General features: G+C 36.4%; 1 protein-coding gene across 6 annotated transcripts in view; it reads right to left on the reverse strand.

Moving 5' to 3' along the window:
• LOC310879881 (uncharacterized protein) overlaps positions 1-19,646 on the reverse strand; it is a 295,028-nt gene that overhangs the window by 92,173 nt on the left and 183,209 nt on the right. For 3 of the 6 annotated variants that reach the window (XR_014571199.1, XR_014571200.1, XR_014571201.1), the window contains exon 7: positions 11,415-11,479. The gene's annotated coding sequence lies outside the window, so the exon portion shown is untranslated. Of the gene's footprint in view, positions 1-1,036; positions 4,256-11,414; positions 11,480-19,646 lie in introns of those variants that run through there. The other 3 variants (XR_014571202.1, XR_014571203.1, XR_014571204.1) reach the window with 3 other exon arrangements.

The following is a 19,646-nucleotide window of genomic DNA, read 5'->3' on the forward strand; positions in this document are numbered from 1 at the left end:
AGATGTGAAGGAAGAGATATGACAGACAAAATGGAACTCAGGTCTATTTCTAATATACAAAAAAACTACGATCTTCCTATCAATATGGTGATTAAGCTTTATCAGCCATTCAACAATTGCTGCCCTTGTCTATTTTTTGCATTGTCAAAAATGGAAGCTGCCTTTCAAATACAGAAAATATAAAAATCACCATAACTAAAGGAAACTCTCAAGTTAATTTCCGTGAAGTTAAAAAAAAAAATATTAAAAAAAAAAGGGGGGGGAAGGAAGGAAGAAAGGAAGGAAAGAGTTTAAAGCCTAGATGTTTAGACAGCCCTGCAAGCCCCCTTGTGACCTTACTCTGATATTTAACAAAACATTAATCTTCTTGCCAGCAATTATAAAGAATACAGTGATGTAGCTGGGGCTCAGTGAGTGAGTAATAGTAATTCCATTGTTCTCTTTTATTTATGCCTTGGCTGTACCAGGCAGATGAGGTAAGTTGGGGCTTTTTATATGTTATTATTCTGAACTGGCAATACATAAAGGCTGATTACACAAATATCTGTCTGTTTCTGAAGCACTGTTTCACACCTCCTTCCAGCTCATGATCAAAGCGTTTCAACATTTTATTATGAAATCATGAATCCCCCCTTAGTTTGCATATGAATTATAGTCTTTTTTTTTAAACACTGGTGTACAACAGTGACAGTGCCTTTTGAACCAAGGAACAAAACAAGGTGTTACACATTACTTCTTGAAGGCAATGACTTGCTGAATAATTCTGTTTGTTGGAGCACAGTCCAACCTCCCAATTGAATACAAAAGCCTTGAGACCAAAGAATTTTCTTCTGTGAACAGGCCAGCGATTTAGTTTCACTTGTAAAAAAAAAAAAAAAAGAAGCTGAGAAAACATTGCCATGCAGGCACTTCAAATCTAAAAGAACTCTTCTCTGTTTTTCAGAAATTTTTCTGCTTTCTCTGAAATTCAGTAATACTAAAAACTGAAAGTAATACAATTATTCAGTTAATTACATCCCCCTGTACAAACATTGCATTCTGGAAGGTTCTCAGCGGGTTCCATGTTTGTTCCCTAAAGCACCCTGGGAGAACAACCAAGAGGGAGGCATAGCATAGCCCAACAGGCCAAAAGCAGGCCAACTGCACCTTCTTCTTGGGAGAACTGTTCCTGTATCTTATTTTTAAGAGTCACACAATAAATTTTAAGGACTAATTTCAAGGATCTATTTCATAATGAAACTCATGATGCTTAATCTTTCTGCTTCAGACAGAGCATGTGTTAAGTCAACCATACTGTATTTTGACTCTCTAAGAAACCTGTACTTGAAAGTCTCAGAACTGTGAATCAGAGATGAGGTTTCTGCTGACTTTCACAAGAACATCCAACTGTTGATGCTTCTGCTAAGATGCATTCTCCTGTAGGACATGTATCAAATGCCAGCGGTTACTCTTTTACACTGTCTTGAGCATTTGCCTTATTTTCCTCCTCAGATGTGGCCCACCCTTATAAAATATATTTATTTTTCAAGTTTGCTTTACAGAATACAAATATGAACTGGGAACCACCTCACGAATAGAAAGGACATTTCATTAGGTGGTGCTACCAGTGATTTCCAACTATTCATTTTGTTGAGTCGTATCAGTTGTGCCACTGGAGTCAAAACAGGATTTAGTACATAATTCTTGAGATCTTATTTGTAATACCATCTTCTCCCTCAGTTCACTTCTCTATATTGGCCGAGACAGATTAAGCTCATCTCTATAAACCTGATAATGTCACCAAAGCAAAATTTAAGGTGGGAGGGTAAAGTGGATTTGCTTCCATGTTTCATCACCTGCCTAAAGACTGAAGGATTTAAATTCCGATCGCAGCACTGCTGTATGACTACGCAGTGAAAGAGCATAGAGACAAGGCAACGGCCTAGCTAAATGTGCCTGGTTTGTTAAAAGATCTTTTCCAGATCATCAATAGACAGCTAAAATAATTAAAATTTATACAGGATTTGTTTTCTGAACAGCTGAAGGCCCTGCTTGCTACAGGGAACCCCATTTCCCTCCTGGCGTAAACTGGTGGAGGTTGTCCAGAAGCAGATTCAACACGGCAGCAGCTCCTGTCATCTGCCTGTGGTATCAGTGGGACTGCAGCTAGCCCATGTGCTGGGGCTGTGAAAACTCAGATATCTTTTGTCATATGATATATATATTTACCTATTTTTTTTTTCACCAGACAGTTCAGTATTTTTGAAACATTTTTTAAGACTTTTTAAAGTATTTTTGAGACATTTTTTTAAGACCACTTCAAAATTTTCTCTGTGAAAAAGCTTTGAATATGCATCTTTGACCTTAAAATCATTTCTTCAGTACAGCCTGAAACTAGGGTGGGTTTAGATTCTGCCCACTAATATAATAACATTTTCTACTCTAGAGTATTTTAAAACAGAAGAGCATTACATTGTGTGAGATTAACAATTGTCATTATCATTATATTTTTTATCATTGAAATTAATTTATATATAAAACCTCTTAACATTACTCTTACTTCTGACACAGACTTAATAGAAGTATCAGACCAAAAACAGGAGACGTTCCCCATCTTAATGTCCAACTTCAAGAACAATCCACCTGGTTCTATTCACAGGCAGGTTGCATTTCTGAGTACCTTGCAAAAATGGACGGTCTCCATGCATGAGACGCAAACTCAGAAAGGCAAGAATTCACACTTGAGGCTTAAGGCCTGTTCATAACTTGCTGCATTGTTGCAGCACACATGAGATATATGACACCCAGCAGCTTTGAAGCTCTTGTTCTGCTCCTGCACAACAGGGGCAAGTTAAGGATTGCATTGTAACCATAACCCCTCCATTCTGTACCCTGTGTAAGCTTTCAGGAAGATACTTAATGTTATCAGAGTATGATGTTCAAGAAACAAAATAATATTTGAGTAAAGTAGTCTACTCTCTCTCATACTAAGATACATTAAAACTGCTTCAATATATCATGTAAATATATAAATATTTAATTCAGGAACTTATTACATGAGATTACACCACTCCTCTGAGCTATGAATTCACATGGTACTGGAAACCATACGAGATAGGAAAATACACTTGTAGCCAATTCTGCAAGAAAGACATTTGATTTGAGAAAATATAATTCTGCAGGACAGGTACTTATATAACCAATATAATTCATTTCTACTTCTAGAACAAATTTTATGGAACAAAATTTATCAAAGCTAATCTTTCATAATTTGTCCTTTTTTTTTTTTTTTTTTTTACATTTTAATCATAATAATTATTTAATTATTTTGAATTCTGATGAATCCTAAACTTTATAGGTAAACATTGCATTAGCTGTACTTAACTGGACCAGAATGACAACTACTTTTAGAACCAATTCTGTATCGCTCACAGGGAAGCCATCACCATGGAGTATTCAAATAATACAGAATCCATGCAGAAAAATACCATAAACCAAATATATTTATCAGAGCAAGCTTCATTGGAAACGCTTAGAAATCCTCACTATTTATCTCTATTCCACTTAACAAGACTGAAGAATAGAAAGTATGTCAGCAAACTTTCTGTAAAATATGTAAAATTATTTTCAATATTATCCGTGCAGAGTTATGCTACAAGTTGCATAAAAATTTGGAGTACATCTTGAGGCACTTGGAATGAAAAAGGCTACCTAAGAATAAAATAGTATTGTACTATGCTGGTGCAATTAATGTACTAAACAATTTATCATGCTGCTGGCCCATGTAGCCTTGTATTCTCTGCCTAGAAATATCTGATGCTTTTGCAGGTTAACTAGAGATAAGACTGTTCACAGTTGTAGAGTTCTGGGTCAAGATGACATTTAAGTCTCCCAAAACTGGAACATGTGGCATATTTTAGTTAAGTATTGTTGACTTGAGGACGTCTTTAAGAATAAAAAAAGAGCCAGAAGCTAGCTTAACTAGCAGAAATCATGTAGCCTAAATTATCTTTATTTCAGGTTTCTGAATCATAAGAGACAAGCCACTGTAATGAGCTCTTTTTACCTAGAAACCAAATTGCAAGTGTCTATGGTTTAAGAAAAAGACTCAACAAACAGAAGGTGGAACAACATGTTCTTATGGGAGTAAAACAACATTCAGCTTCCTTAGGGTAGGCCCTCGCTGCTCTGTGAGGGCCCTGGCTGCAGTAAAGTTTGCTGAACTTCTGAAGAAAGCAGTTCTGCTTCTCCTTTGAACAGTCCTGCTGCCAGAACCCTGAAGGGGAATTAGGAGAGAGCTGGTCACCCTTCTGAATTAGGAAAGTGGTTGGGGAGAAATAAAGGAGGACAACGTAAACACTGGCCTACTAGCACACACACATCGTTCAGTTTTCTCAGAAACTTTGCTCTTTTGTTTCCTCTTCTCTCTCCAGCTGCACGGTTACTGATCTGCTCAAGTGGATGAGGAGAAAATTTCATTTTTTGGCTGTAGCTTGGCATTCTACACTTGAGACTTCTGTTGCATGAGGTAAGCTTAGCTTGCCTTACACTTGTTGCTGCCATATGGAACCTGCTATAGCCTTTGACTGGTTTCTTCTTTCTTTCATATTCTGATTCTACTATTTCGAAAAGCTGTGCTTACTGTTGCAGAAGTAAGTCTAGGGTCAGCTTCAAATCTATTTTTGTAACAGTCTCCCTGATAATCTTGCTGCATCTCCTCTTTCTAAATTGCAGGCCGAGCAGAATTGAGTAGCTCATGATTTTCTACTTTTTTCCCCTCAAATTTTTCTCATTACTCTGATGTTTGTTACTTTTTTTTTTTTTTAATGAATTCATTCATGTGTTTTACACTGATGCTCAATTTACAGACCTTTTGCAATACCACCTAAAAATATGACCCTGACTATGGTTACAGAAGCATTTAATGATTTTTGTAACTTTAAAGCAAGCCCTTGTAGTAAGGCCTATATGTGGTGTCAAACAGGATTAAGTATAAAATCAAGAGTTCCAAAGCACTCTCTTGGCAGCCTGCTCCAGAGGCACATAGAAGATAAAATACATACACATGCTCAACAAAATTTTTCACTATAAATTTGAGTTTCTGCCCTTGGACACGCTTCAAGGTCCTGGACTGTCATCCACAGAACCCACAATTAAGGTACTCTTTCCCCTACACCCCTGTGGTTTGAACATTGTCTTCTACTGAAGATACTCTACGTTGGCCTAACCAGCTTTTGTGGTTGTCTCATACATCTTAAATTAACAAGCAAGTTATATTGTGTTAACAAAGCACTTAAAACTGATTCCTACATCAATGGTGGTAGAAAGCATTGTACTAAACAGATTGACCTAGGCCCTGTTTATGAAACTCTGGGTTAGGCCAAGATCTACAAAGGTGCAGAGGTGACAAATTCCTGTCCAATTCAGGAAGATGTTGGTATTTACTTCTTAATGTCTGCATCTCAGAAATATTTACACAAAGGAAATGAGGTGGAAGTTGGGGCTTCCGTGCCACTTCATGCCATCTTACATACAGAAATAACTCAGCAAGCATACAGAAAAAGGTAACTGACTGGAACAAGCAGCAACAGACTGCCCTGGGAAGCAGTTGAGTCACCATCCTGGAAGGTATTCAAAAAATGTATAGATGTAGAGCTTAGGGACATGGTTTAATGGTAAACTTGGCAGTGCTAGGTTAGAGGTTGGACCAGATGATCTTAGAGGTCTTTTCAAACACGAATATGATTCTGTGATTCTAGGTATGCAGCTCCTAAATCAGCTACATGTTGCACTGCTGAGCAGATTTTTTTTTTAAATACTTGGAGAAGTTAGACTCTGAACACATACAGAAAATGGCCATGGGATTAAGCCATATAGGATTTTTGAAGATATCCTTTGTCTCTGTAGCATCTGTTCTCATTATGAACTCATTTTCTTATCTATACTTGCATCCATTTGTTAAATCTGATTATTTGACAAATATTTCCATGGATAGCCAAAGTCTGAAAGTAATACTTTCAGTATGGTTAATTCATTAAGAGAGTAAAATAATACATTTGTGCTATTTTAGTGTTTCTGCTTCCAATGTCATTTTACATTAATTTGTAAATTGTGTTAATATTTATCTATATAATCTCAGCATCTTTAACAAATTAACAGTAAGGAGTATCAGTGAAAACAAGTTATATCCACTTGAAAAAAAATAAGATGCTATTTATATCTGGTACACATTCTTCCCAGTCATGATGGGACTGATGTGAGACCATCACTTCAGGCAGATATTCCTTTCTTAGACATTTCCTTGCTCTTTATTGCCAAAGCCTATTGTTAACTCTTCATAAAAGGTCTTCCTAGAGACTCTGCTATGTTGCAGGGGGTCCCTAGAATTTCTCTTTATTCATGCTGAGATCATATCTACTGATTTTGTAGCTTTTCTCCTCCAGGTTCTGTGCTGCAGTCTCTTCCTTTTTGAAGTTTCTATTTTCATAGATGACCATTACTTTCTTATATTTAATTCTTCCTAAGTGCTGTAATTTCCCAAATGTTTTTAATTCCATAAGCTGTTTCCTGTGATCTTCTCCAGACTACTTCTCAGCATGGTTTTCAGTTTTCTCCGAGGCTATATTTTTTTTTATCCACCTCTTCCTCCTCTCTCTTCCCTCAGTACAACAGCACTGGCCTCCTTCAGCCATAGCTCATTTGTCTGTTTAGCATCTGTTTGTCATTCATACCCCTTGATGTTATAACACTCATCTTTTTCATATTCTCATCTATAGCCCACTGTGAATACTTGCACAATGCTTTAGAGTCACCATAGAACATTTATTTCCATTTCTCCTAATAGGATATTTGCCTCCTTATCTTCAATAGTATCCTTCTTCCTCAGGAAGTTTTAACATTGTCATCACTATTTTAAATTTACTATTTCCTGCAGCTGATCTTTAATTAGAAAGATGTAATGGGACAATGTATTTGTAAAAGCCCAACTTGTCCAGCCTACAGATATAAGAATCCACTCCTAAATGCAGAGGTTGTTAGATGCCTACATGTAAGCCCTCCATGACTCTCATTACATATAAGAGAAACTCCTGAAAATGTCTTGGTTTGTCCAAATACTCAGAACTCATGAATGCCAAAAGTAAATGGGTATAACTTCATAGGAAAAAAAATACAATTAAAATGAAAAAGCATTAACATTGTAGAATTAACTTTGGGTAGAAAAAATTGCTCAAATGGGTATGTTGTGGGTGTACTCTTCTCAGTTTTACCTCCTCTGTATCTCTATGAATCTATCAACAAATGCAGGCTAGTAGGATTTTTGCGCGATGTCTTATCCTGAAGCTAAATGAGTTTCATCTGTTGCACTGAAATTATTATAATTAGTATTTATTTTTGACAAAACTTGAAGGCCAGAATCATATATCAAGGCCCAGTACTGACAGATAAAATACAGCCACTTTATATATGAGTGTGTGTAAATATATATATATTTATAAAATATATATGCATATAAAATATATGTATGTATATATATGTATATACACATAGGAAATAAGTATAAGAAAATAAGAAAGCTTACAAACTACCCATCTGAGAGATAAGGTGAACATAAAACAGATGAGGAAAGCCCGAGGTAACAGTGAGATGATAATGGCTGGTGTAATAAGCAATGATACTGCACCTCAACTGCTTGGCTATGATTAAACTAATTTAATAACTGCTACCATGCTAAGAAAAGGAATTGATAGCACAATGGTAATTTATTGTCTCCTCTCATCTGTAATTTACTCAGCACCAAAGTATTTATTAGAAACATATTTATTGTGTGCTCAGTTTTGGACATGCCATATGTTCTTCTAGTTATGATGTAATAATTTGTGTTTGGATTTTTTTTTAGTGCTGTATAAAAAGACTAAAGCTGAAACTGGAAAAAGTCACTAGATATCAGTGCTGAATGTGAGATCAATTTCATAGGAAGAAATTCATGCCTCTAATGAGAAGTTTGCTCTAATGAAATGAAGGAGATCAAAGCTGATAGAAAGCAAAGCTATGTAATGAAACAGTGATTTAAGAAGCCTGGGACATTTGTTTTATTTTCATTCTAAGATAGGTTACTTGCCTTACTGTTTGGTATTGTTTATTCTGGTGTCTGTACATGGATTTGATTATATTAATTAGATTATTGGCCAAATTCTAAACTGTTGTAAATCAGAATTGCTCTTCTGACTCCAGTGAATGACAGTGACTTATACCAGCTGATGATCTAGCCCTCAATGCCTTACAAATACAGGATAAAGACTCTACAAAGCTTCTAAAAAGTTTGCTTGTTTGTGAAAATGTTCCAATTAATTGCAGTTTTGCAAATGGATAGAATTTCTTGCTGTAAATACTTTAATTAGTATTATAAAATGAATTGAAATTTAATTAAAGATGAAAAAAAGCACAGTGGAAATTTTAAAAGGATAAAACCAGCAAGAAACACTCCCAGATTTGAATGGCATTTTAACAGTAATCTGAACCAACATCTGAAATGTGTTATATAATTTTAAACATATACTGAAAATTATTTTCTTTCAGCTTAGAGCAAGTGCAGACTCGATAGTTGTTCCAGAGTTTTTAGTTATTTTTCCCTCAACCTCTAGACGTAAACAAACAAGAATGCTAATTGAAAATGTTTCTTCAGGCAAGAATCTTGTCAAAGTAGTTAAACAGGGTTAGACTCAACCAGCAGAAGGTAAGACAACCTCTGGAGAAAGCATTCATACTGAAAACACATTGTATTTATTCAAATTATGATTCTCCAACAGAGTTTTAAATCAATGCCTTAGTAAATTAGTGAAAAATATTAGTTTGGTTCTTAATAAGACAATCGGAAGTGCATTCACCTCTTTTGATGTGTATAACAAACATGATACTTTTTCAAAAAACATCTATGCTCCTAAGTAGCTGGCCAGGTTTAATTGGAGATTGGTGCCTCCTGAATTCCTTAAATTATCCTTGTTTCTCAGAGTGTTGCCAATGGCACTGTGTGTGGTTTCTCCACTACAACAACTGCTGTTTTGCTACTGTTTATGAAATGTTCAGTACAAAATGGAAAAGGTAAACCTGATTTCTAAAAAGATGTCAGACTAATTTGTATGCAGGCAGGCACAGTTAACACGATAACAATTTGGTTGTTATGTTCTTTGAAGAAGAATGTGAATGCAACAGGTTTTACCTGGGTACATCTAAATAGTTGGAAAATCAAAGCATTTCTCAAGTTCTGAATCTGGCTGCACATACTTTGAGAGTTCCCACTAGAATGTGACCCAGACATATGAGCAGAGAGATGTAGACAATGACACCTGTTAGACTTCAAGCTAGAAAGCATTTATGTAAGTGAATGATCCAAAACTACAAGTAGTGGTGCTTCTTGAATGCAAGAAAGCTCCACTGCAGAAGGAACACCATATACTGCCAAAGCACTGTATATGCAAGTTCAAATTAACTTGCATTCTGCTGTAATTTATGCAGTTATTTTTAAGACGACAGGCCCTTATGTTTTTTTCCAAGAACAGAGGTATAACTTAGGCTTTGGGGAACTGATCCATTTTACACATTTCCTGATCGCTTTCCTGATCTGCCCTGGTGTTACTGGAAAACTGATTCAAACATGAAAGCTCAGTTTCTGTAGAAAAGAAAATCAATTTAACGTAGATGACTGTTGCACAAACACACATATGCCATGTTACGCACAATTGGTGATGCTTATCAGTATCATTTAGAAGCAACCAAATAATCTCCTTCTAGTGGACCAAATTTCACATGGGTATATTTACGCAGCATTCATAATGCTCTTAGAACAGCCTGTGTTCTGTATAGTGTTTCAAATAGGAGTGCTAAAATAGTGCATTTCTTCTCATTGAACAAAGATTTTATGTTTCTGGCAAAGGTTTTGGAAGATAATGTACTTTTTAGCCAAAAAACCCGTTCAGAAAATAACCGTACTCCGACTTTGATGTACAAATGTAACAACAGACTTCTTTATGAAGGGATATGATCCATCTTATTTTTAAACATTATATTCTTTTTTATATAATGTCAAAGATGCTTATCTTAGTGAAAGAGTTCTCCATGGATTATATTTTTCTTCTTCTCTTTCTAGATTACCCTCAAGATGAATGAACTTTATCTTTTCAGGAAGTTAAATTTTTTTATTTAAAATGTGAAATCTTGCTGAGTCCTAGGGTTAAGTGCATGGTTTCAAAGCTGATACTCTTTGAACATATGGCTCTCTTATTTCTAGCTATATTTAACATTCTTTTATCTTGAAACATTTTGCTCAATTTCTCAGAAATGCCATTTGTTTAAAAAACCTTTTTGAGAATCAAGTCTCCAGCAGGACTATCTCTTTCCTATATTTATATACAGGACGCAATCCTGGCAACAATTTGACTCCAGCAGGTTGGAGAAATTCCACCTGGACTATGTGTCCCACAATCAAACTGGCGCTGTATTCCACAAGATGATTCACTATCAGATGGCAATTGAGAGTATGTTGCATTTCTCTTTACATCAAAGGCAAACAGTTATGAAAAAGTTTTATCTCAGGGGGGTGGGCCTACATTAATCCTCTCTATTATTTGCCTTGCTCTCAGAGAGTTTTACACTGCAACTTTTTTAAAAGCATGCAAGGTTGGAATGGGAGTCCTACTGAATCTGGCAATAGTACGCTTCATTCTAGGCTATACAGATTTCATTAACAGTTTTTTTTTTTTTTTAACTACTACTCCCAGACATATGCCTATTAAATATTTCAGTTGAGGGATCAGGACCTATAAAATAAAAAATCTAAATCAATTCGTAGGAAGTTTCTCAGGATTTTACAGACAATCAGATCAGAAATGCTAAAACATGGTTTTGGGAACCACACTACTTCCAACATAGAATCAGAGAATCATTCAGACTGGGAAAAAAAAAAAACCTCTAAGATCATCTAGTCCAACCTTTAACCTAGTACTGAAGTCCACCATTAAACCATGCTTCTAAGTTCTAAACCTACATATTTCTTGAAGACCTCCAGGGATGGTGACTTAACCACTTCCATGGGCAGCTTATTCCAATGCCACTCAACTCTTTCAGAAAAGAAACTTCTCCTAATCATTAGGAAGGAACTGATCCTGAACAAACACAACACATTTTGAAAGCTACAATGCTGAAAGCACATACAAACTTGACTTTAAGTATGACTACTAATATTTCCATCAATTAAAGTTTTCAGTTAAGCAGTCTGGATTAGATCCAGAGTGTTTACCCCCAAGAAACAAACAAACAAACAAAAAACCACAGTACCTCTTGTTTTAAATCATATTTGAATAGTGTTGATATAAATAGCAAAATAAGTCTATTTGAGCTACTAAAATTACAAGAGAGAAATAACTCTTGAAGATACTTACAAGTAGATTGCTGTTTAAGAAGCAGAACTGAACACCATCTACTTCTTATCAACGCAGTCTCCAACCTGCACAAGAAAAGAAGAGAAACATTTAAGGTTTCAATCAACAAGTAGGCTCTCAGTCTGGGCTCATCAGATCCATGGATGCAGCAGCATTCCCCCCGATGCAGATGCCAGGTGAATGTTCTTAGACACCTCCTGACAACTCTGTATCAGTTTTCTCAACTTCTCCTATTACACTTTTGTAATTTTTACAATTACTTAGAATTACTGTAGAAACAGTATAAATATTGTAAATGGAAATATTATAGAAATATTTTTTGGAACAGATTCCAAACTTGCTTCTACATAGGAGGTGATAATACTAAAAGTTGGTATTCTAACATAGGGTCAGCCCTCTAATCTAGACCAACCAGCATAATCTGGATACAAGAAACTATTTTCAGACAAATAAATAAATAAATAAAATAAAATAAAATAAAATAAAATAAAATAAAATAAAATAAAATAACTAGGAGGATTGCATGAACTTTTCTGTTTTTAATGAAATTATATTTACTAGTGAAAGACATTTTCCTCAAATGATTCTAAACATTGCTCTGCAAAACATAGATTTGTCATGAGAAAAAGATAGCTAAAACAAATGTATCTGTCTAAGTGTATTGCATAGTCCCTTACTTCCTGGAATGTTCTACTGAATTTAACAGAAATACTTTGCCAGAGATGTACTACTGAACACAAGTAATTGTGATACTCTGCCTACTATATATTTGTCATCATCATGTAAAATCAGTGATCTTAGGGACAATGTATTCTACTCCAGGGTCTTTACAGAATATATAAACTATGGAAAATAGCATAAAACCTTACAATAGCTACAGATAAACAAGTAAGATTGACTTTGCAAAACCATTAGGTCTATTACATTTACGTACCTTAAAACTGATTTTTTTTTTTAAATTACAAATAAAAGCCTAATGAAAGCTACAATGGCATAAAAATAATGGCAATAGACTGTTGTAGCGACAGTTCAAAAGGGATATAATTTATCTGTGAGATGTACATCTGTGCTGCTAATACTTTTATTAAATAGTAAACCTATACTTCAGAGATTCCCAGTCCTGAAAAACTTTGGAATTTGCATTAAGAACAGTTGGCTAGTGTTAGACTTTAACATTTATCAATTACATCTCCTATGCAATATATATGCTACCAGAATTATTTAAAGTAGTGCTATTAAAAATGAGTATTGATTAAAAGAAAAACAAACAAACAAACAAACAAAAAAACCTCCCAAGAACAGTAAGCATTTAGATCAGACCGAAACCTGAAATAAAGGAATGAGCAGTACCGCTAACTTGGAGTACCTTGTCATAAGAGAGGAACACATACAGTAGCAAAAGCTATTTTAATTGCATACGGGGACTTCGCCTGGATTATTCCTAGGCACATGACAGACCACTACCAAGTCCCCTGTTGGGAGTAAAGAAGGGGTTTTGCTTGGCTTCTTGCCACTTTTCTCAGCAACAAGAAACAAGTCACTAGTCGCAAAACAAGAGTCCCCTGCAGCAAGCCAGCCCTCCCTGGAGAAGGTTCTGGCTGCAGTTCCAGGGAGCTCCAGCTCCCCGCGGCTGGGGGCTGCCAGCGCTTCTTTTGGCCGCTGCTAAACAGGGCTCCATGGTCACCCTGCTGCTCTGGGTCAGCTTCCATTTGAAAGCTACTGCATAGCAAAGAGAGGCCCTTTAAGACTCCAAGCCATGAAATATTCTCCTGATTATGGATTAGTCCTGTTTCCTGTTTCAGAATCATACAAGATTTCATTGCCTCTGGCAAGACCAATACAGACAAGCCTATTGCATCACGAAGGCACAGAGTAACCAACGGTTAACTGGCTGAATGCAGGACAAAAACCACCACTGGGGCCTAAGCGAGGGTTGTTTTAAAGAACCTGGACGACTTCCTTAAGAGCCTACAAGGCTTAGAGTTCCTGTGAGAAATGAGTTGCATAGCTCTCGTAAGCACTCAACCAGCATATTTTGAACATTTGACTAGTGATACTCCCCCAGATGTCAGCAAAGATTCATCATAAAATCAGGAGATCTTGTCAGTCTGGTGAAGAGGGAAAAAGAAACAATCACAGCTACCCAGTACCTCTGTTTTAATAACAAGTGGAGGAACAAACTATAGAAGAGACATTTTCCAGTAGGCATTTTTCTATATGTTTTTATGTATCTTTAAAGATAAGGGAAGGAGTTAAACAATTCAGTGTCACTTGTCATCATGATACTACCATATGGACTTAGCCTCCCTCCACCTCTTGAATTCCTCAATTGATCAAACTATTGCTCAAAATGACACTATCAGTTTCTCCAAGACTCACACTGATGTCGAGCTAATGCCTAATAAGGAGGGCTCACTGAGGCATAATTCCACATTTTGTATACTTGCACTAGAACCTGTTCTATTTTCCACTGCAAATCTGGATTTTTTCCTGCCTGGAATAGAGAATCTTATCTCTGGCTTGGTACTGTATACAAATATCCTTCCATTCTTTTTTTTTTTTTTTTAAATAAGTTTTCCAAGTAATTTCAGCACAGCCATATTTGCTTTTCTTATAGCACCGATCTATTGGTTGTAGATCTTTTAACATATATAGGAGTTTTTCAGCAGGTTTGTATTTAGCAATATTATCTTGACAGAAGATAAATAAATAAAACAGACGACAATTATTATACAATCTTTTGGTACATTATGAATAACACATCAAGACCATTATAAAATTCTCAGGCTTGTAATTTACTTGTTTGTATAGTAGCATAGTAATCTAGCATTGTATAGTGATCTAGCATTTTTTTCTGCATTTTTATCACCACCACCCAATGAGAAAACAGCGAGAACTGAGCTGCATATTAATTCCAATGCAACTGTATCTAAAATGTTCACAAATAGCTGATTCACTCTTTTTCCAAAGAAAAGTGCCTTGAAAATGTAATACATGTTTGTGTAAGAAAAATGTTAACTAGTTAGCGTGGCAAACACTATTTGATATTTGTGATCCTAACTAGATCATCATTGCATTGGCTTCAAATAGGAAAAGCTATTACATGCAATATAATGGAGAAGAAGAGAAAGATAATGGAAAAGCTGTAGGCCTGATTTGCCTGCTGTAACTAATAACATATACAACAAGATAAGTAAATGTTAACTCCTTTAAATAACCTTGAATCCAGCATCGTATTTTATGCCTTTGTTTCAAAGTGTCAAGAACAATTTAAATATCACTAATAAAATAAAAATAAAATGTAAGAATAAAAACAGACATCCTAGGAGCTAAGTATTTTAAATGGAAAGAAGGATGAGGAATCAAAGAAAAGGCCCCCCCACTTGCACAAACACTGTTACCTCTGCATGGTTAAACTGCTCTTCAAAAAGGAATAGCCCACAACTTCAGGGTAAGTGTTCTTTGAAAGTCAGTCAGTTCCAGGTCTTATGCATAAAAGTTCATGTAATGTATCCTACGTACATATGTCTTATTGTTTTTGTAATAATATGTCATGACTCCAAAACAACAGCATGCCCAATTGTATAATTTAAGAGACCTTAAGTATTTATCATTTCTTAGGGTTATTTTTGGAGAACATCCTTAAAGTTTTGTTGTCAGTGTCTCTGATTTTTCCTTTAAATGGTGCCCAATCCCGAGGCAACCTTAATAAAGTCAATTACATTATACAGGTGGAAAGGACAAAAATGTGGTCTCTGGATTTCAAATAGGGGTAGCATTGGTCACACCATTAAGACTGACACAAGAACCTTTTAATTTAAATGTAATCTCCAAAAGACCAAATTACCAGCAACATGTTCTCATTAATTCCTGTAAGGGATGCTCAAGCTTTGACCCCTTATTGTTCTCCTTATCGAGAAGTGGCTGAGTCACAGTATTAATAAGCCATCACTCATTTAAGTGGTCATTCACTGCTGGGCGGGGAAAAGATAGGCTCATCCTTTTGAAGTGGGACTGGGCAAGCAAGGCAGCTGTAATAGGCTGTGATTATTTTCACTATGAATGCTCCCCCGGCTTTCAAAAATTAAAAGGAGCGCTCATTTTCCTGCTTGAGTATTTCTCACACTGGCAAAAAATGAACACTTTGAAATGTAAATGATTTAATCTTTGCAAACCCCTGCTTCAGAGGGAGGTACAGCTTCATTTACAAAATGAAGACATTTTAGGAAATGATTATCATTGTAAAATTGAGGCCAGCAGGGAGTCTGAGTTCAAACTCTTAGAATATCAGCAGTGTAACAAGTTTGATCTTCCTTACTGCATTGCTTGCATTTGCTTCTCTGGGTTCCAGCAGAGAGCCATTGTCAGGAAGAACTTGTTCCCACTCATTTCCCTTGGTTAAATAAAACAGTTATGCTTGTTATTTAGAGTTAGTCAGTCCAATAAAATTCAGAGCAAGTTTAAAAATAAAAAGGAAGTTCAAACTTATTTTGATTAAAGTATACTCTATGTGCATATTCAACTTAGAACAGTGAAAGGTTCCCAGCACTAAAGTTTGTTTTTTTTTAATGCATAGTTCAGGCAATAGCATTGGGTACTGCAACTATACTGTCCTACCAATGTCCAGGAAGGAGACCACCCATAACGGTGAGAGAATATTTCATTTAAAATTTGAACATTGGGTCCTTAATCTCTCTTCTGTGACTTCCAAATAGAATGACAATTATTGTTGGTGGCAGTAAAAGGTATTATGGTGTCAGACAGGCTCATTATGAACTGATGGAGATGATAAATTTGTGTCACAAAGACCAGATGATACCAGCTGCCATATAACCACTGACATGAACTAGAGTGACCAGTATGGACAGCTTCCCTGCACTGATGGGCATTTCTGCTGAAAACTGTAGAAATCTATCAAAAACTAGGATCAGGTCTGAGAAGTAAATAATTACAGTATATTCCTTGGAATCTAGAGACACAAGTTCATCACCTTTTAATCAGTGTTATATACTAATTTCAGTGGAGTTACTTATCTTTCTGCTATTCCTGAAGAGCCACATGTATCCTACCCTGATACACTGCAAAGTATGGCGTAAAATGAAACTGCCAAAATACCAGTTTCCTTATAAAAATCCTTGCTACGCTCTTGAAGTCACACTAAAAAATCCTTCAGTAGCACGGATGAAAATCTAAAGTAACTCCATGCAAGAAATACATCTGTGTCCCTACAGTGTGAGAGAAAGATACTTAATTAGCTGGCATTATGTATCTGTCCAGTATTTTCTAAAAGGACAGATAAGAATGAGGGGCTGCTTGCATTCAAGTAACGGAGTTCAGCTTGAATGAGATCTGACAGCTGGGTGGCAAAACTTGTAGGATGCTTGCCCAATCCAAACTTTTAGAGGTTTATCTTTAACCATGAACAGCAAAATATTGGTAGTAGTTTTTTATGTTCCACAAAAAGATAAGAAAATGTTTCTATAAAGAACCACAGCTTTTCAAAATGTCAAAATGCAGAAAAATACATTCAAATATTTCAAGAAGGATATAAGAGAAAGCGTAAACAACATCCAATATATAGTCAGGCTCATTGCTTACTGGTTTTTCTGGGTTTAAGCAGGTGTTTTGTTTGTGTGCACTGAAGTGTGAGGCAGCTGCTCTCTCCGAGGTATGAAGGACTCCATTATGAGCACCACTCAGCTCCCCTCCCAAGGCAAGTTTGCAAGCCGGGCGGTTGCTGCAGTAGAGAAAAGCTCCAAACCCTTCCCTTTGGGCAGGACTTCTTTTTCTTAGTGGAACTGTATATACCTGGCAAGTCCTGCAGATGCAACATGAGGGAGTGGGACCAGAAACAAATGGGAGAAAAGGTCATGCAGAGGAAATGGAGGTTTTAATGCACGTGGTCAAGTGCATCACAGTAACTGCGATATAAAGTTCCTACCTGGAGACTTTATACAAGTTCTGAATGATGCTGACCTGAAAGACAGCTCTTTAGTAGAGGATTGACCTTTTACTGTAATTATGACTCCTTTAGCTATTTAAAGTATCTTAGAAATTTAAGATTTTATGTTTATAACAGAAGGCAGACTTTGAGAAGCTCTAGAGCTGGATGAACATCAAGGAAGATTAAGTGTGTTTTGAAGAGCTGATACTGTAGTAGATAACCAAAAGCTATTCCAGACTGTGAACTCCCTGGGGCAAAGGCTACTTGTTCACTCGCACGAAAACACCAACAGTGTTCTCCTGCATGTTGGATAGTATATAAGATGCCATTCAGCCTTTCTGCACCTCATACCCTGCAGAAGAGGGCCAGAGCACAGGAGGGAGAAGGATTGAACGCAGTGAAGCTTTGCTGAGCCAGTGAGGAAATCCAGGAAATTCACAAAGATTCTGAGATCTGAACTAAGCAGACTGTGACTTTAACTCCAAGAGACTTTATATTATTATGATTATTACTAACTCTATCTAAGCAACACTTAATATTGTAGCTTTTTTTTTTTTCCAGTTTAGAAAGCAAATAACACGTGACATTTCTCATACTATAGAAGAGTGAAGTATGGATCAAAACTATGAGTAGGAACACTGTGTGTGCCATTAAACACGGGATGATTGGTAACAACAGCATTTGGATTATGCTTCTTTAGCTCCACATTTTGAGCTGATAATGCAGTATTTTACACAACGTTTTCAGAGAAGTTGAAATCAATTCTGTATAACAACTAAAAGTCATGAAGTAGGGAGGTTAGCTACTCGCTTAGCCCTCTTTAGGAATGATGTGTTTTGTAGTACAAATACCGTGCTTTGTCATTAACTCATTATCTTCGAAATTCCCACAAACCGCTTCCAAGTCATTTTCTTAATATTCTTTTCAGTGACAGATATTTTACACATTAAATCTATTTTTCATGTTAGCCTAATGAAGAAGAAGGCTGATACTATCCACTGGGAGAACATATATTCTAGTTTTCATTCATGCTTTATAGTATTGTCACAGTTGAGCACAAAGGAATAATCTGATTGTTTCTCATAAAGCAAGAACAAATCATGATTGAAGGATTTCTTCTATTTAAAGCTATGCTTTGCAAAGCCTATTGAACTTGTTAAAAGAGTCACCTCTGATGCGTACACTAACTACACAAAGGTGCTGCACAGTTGCCATTCAAGAGCTAATTTAGTACCAAATGGTCAATATTGCTGAGTTGCAGATTACAAATATCATGAGATATTAATTTATTTATATTTAAATCACCCTAAAAGATTAAGTGAACTTTCAGTGACTCCATTTACAATTAAAACGCATATAAATTTGAATTCCTGTTTTATGATTCGGTACAGCTGGGATTTGAAAGAATCACCGCCAGGATGATGCAAGGCATTTGCTTTTGACAAAATAATGCAAAATTTGTGTAAGCGGGTGAAAGAACATTAGATTATTTCACCTCGCAGGTCATCTGGAAAATACAATATGTATTCTGACTATGAGTAAAGAAAGTGAAAGGCAAAAAACAGGTGCTGGGTGATTCAGCCTGTGGAGGGACGTCGGGGTCGGGGACGATGGCTGCGCAGAGGCTGCATCCCCTTTGCTATTTCTCTGTGGTCAGGCTGGAAAACTAGCAGGGGCGGCTCTCATGGGTTTGACCTCTGGGCAAAGATAACTCTTTCATACCCCCTGTTCCACTTTTCCACTTTGTATCCAAGTCCTCTGCTATAAAATGTAAAACCAGCACATAGAACATACTGCTTTGGAGGTCTGCCACTTGCATTCAGGCAACCATTTGTACTTTTGCAGGCGTAATCAATCTCCTGTTGCTATCAGCAGGGGAGTGGAGCTTTGCTGCTTTATGGCTTAAAAGTAGTTTTGTGCAAATTCTGCTTCCCTCCCCCCTCCCTTTAGCTCCTCTACTCACAGGATTTCCAGGGACATGGGCTAGGGCTGAGAAAAGAAGCTTGTTTGATTTAAGCACAGAGGGGTTTTTTGTGTGTGTGTTTATATTTTCTCTGCATCTATTAAGGGGTGAGGGAGAGAGACTTCATTTATATGTTAATATTAGCCGGCACCCTGACTAAACTGACAGAACTATTTCATGGGAAGCTGACAAATTTTGTCAGCTAGGCTATCTTTCCACATCTCAATAGTGGCAATAATCTTGATTAGCAAAACAATTGGGGGCCAAAGAAGTCCTGCTGCTCCAAAGACCCTCTTCTCAGGTTACAGTTTGCTAATGTGATGAA

This window comes from Anser anser, assembly GCF_964211835.1.
Source record: "Anser anser genome assembly, chromosome: 11".
NCBI lineage: Eukaryota > Metazoa > Chordata > Aves > Anseriformes > Anatidae > Anser > Anser anser.